The 1,308-nt window shown below is 42.8% G+C and overlaps 1 pseudogene; it reads left to right on the top strand.

Annotated features, from left to right (window-relative positions):
* The first annotated feature begins 281 nt into the window (after nucleotides 1-281).
* LOC121037538 (60S ribosomal protein L35a-like) lies at nucleotides 282-674 on the top strand (annotated as a pseudogene).
* Nucleotides 675-1,308: the final 634 nt, after the last annotated feature.

A 1,308-nucleotide genomic window follows, 5' to 3' on the forward strand; every position in this document is an offset into this window, starting at 1 on the left:
ATTCTCCTGGCTTTTCAATGGTAGTGCCACCACCGCAGCCACCTGACAATTTCCCTTGGAGGCTCTTAGTTTAAATTCTCAAGAGAGAACCTCATTTTCTTGAGCCAGGCCATACAAGGTATAGGTTGCTGCCTGGTTTATGGATAGTCCCCTCATTGGGTCAGATGTCATTCCTGGTCCCATTAGTCATCACCAAATTCAGATGGTATAGACGTGACCATTGAGGGCCATCTTGGAGCTTGTCGAGGGCTGCTGTGAACAGGACTCCTGAAATGACTAATATGTCTGGAAGACTATGGCCCAAGGCCATTTTTGCTGGCTAAAGGGGCAGGGGAGTGTCTGGAACCAGAGGGAGCACATGACTTTTCTTAAAATTGAAGGTGTTTATGCTCGAGATGAAGTTGAATTCTATCTAGGCAAGAGATGTGCTTGTGTATAGGAAGCAAAGAACAACATGTGACTCCTGGTGGAAAACCAAACAAAACCAGAGTAATCTGGGGAGACGTAACTCGTGCTCGTGGAAACAGTGGCATAGTTCATGCCAAATTCCAAAGTAGCCTTCTTGCTAAAGCCATTGGCCACAGAATCCATGTGATGCTGTATCCCTCAAGGATTTAAACTTACTGAAAAGTAAATAAATACAAGTGTAGATTTGTTTTCTTGTATTTTTGTTAGAAAGAAAGAAAGGAAAAGGGAAAGGAAAGGAAGAAAGAAAAAGAGAAAGAAAGAAAGAAAGAAAGAAAGAAAGAAAGAAAGAAAGAGAAAGAAAGCAAGAGAAAAAAAAGAAAGGAGAAAAGGAAGAGAAGGGAGGGAAGGAGGAAGGAAAGAAGGAAAGACAGAAGGAAGGGAGGGAGGAAATTACCACTGAGAACAGCAGCACTTGTAAATGAGGCAGATTCATCCAGAAGGCAGTGTTTGGGAAGAGGTACTCTGAAACTGTTTTATTATTGTGGTTGTATTTCTTCTCAGATCAGAACCCTTGAGGACACCCTTGATTGTTCCTGAACCCCATGAGTGTTGTGACCTGGGCAAAGTGAGAGATGGAGTTTCAAGAAGCCAGAACTGAATCCAGGAACCCATTTTTTTTTTAACCCTTAGGTGTCTCTGAACACAAGGGAAAGCAAAACTAGGAGGGGAGAGCTCCCTCATTTGGATTCCCTGGCATTCTTGACTACTCTTTTTTTTTTTAATTTTTTAAAATGTTTTATTTATTTTTGAGAGAGAGAGAGACAGAGTGCAAGTGGGGGAAGGGAAGAGAGACAGGGAGACACAGAATCTGAAGCAGGCTCCAGGCTCCGAGCTGACAGC

This window comes from Herpailurus yagouaroundi, unplaced genomic scaffold (genome assembly GCF_014898765.1).
Source record: "Herpailurus yagouaroundi ecotype Mexico unplaced genomic scaffold, PumYag 163, whole genome shotgun sequence".
In the NCBI taxonomy this organism is placed as follows: Eukaryota; Metazoa; Chordata; class Mammalia; order Carnivora; family Felidae; genus Herpailurus; species Herpailurus yagouaroundi.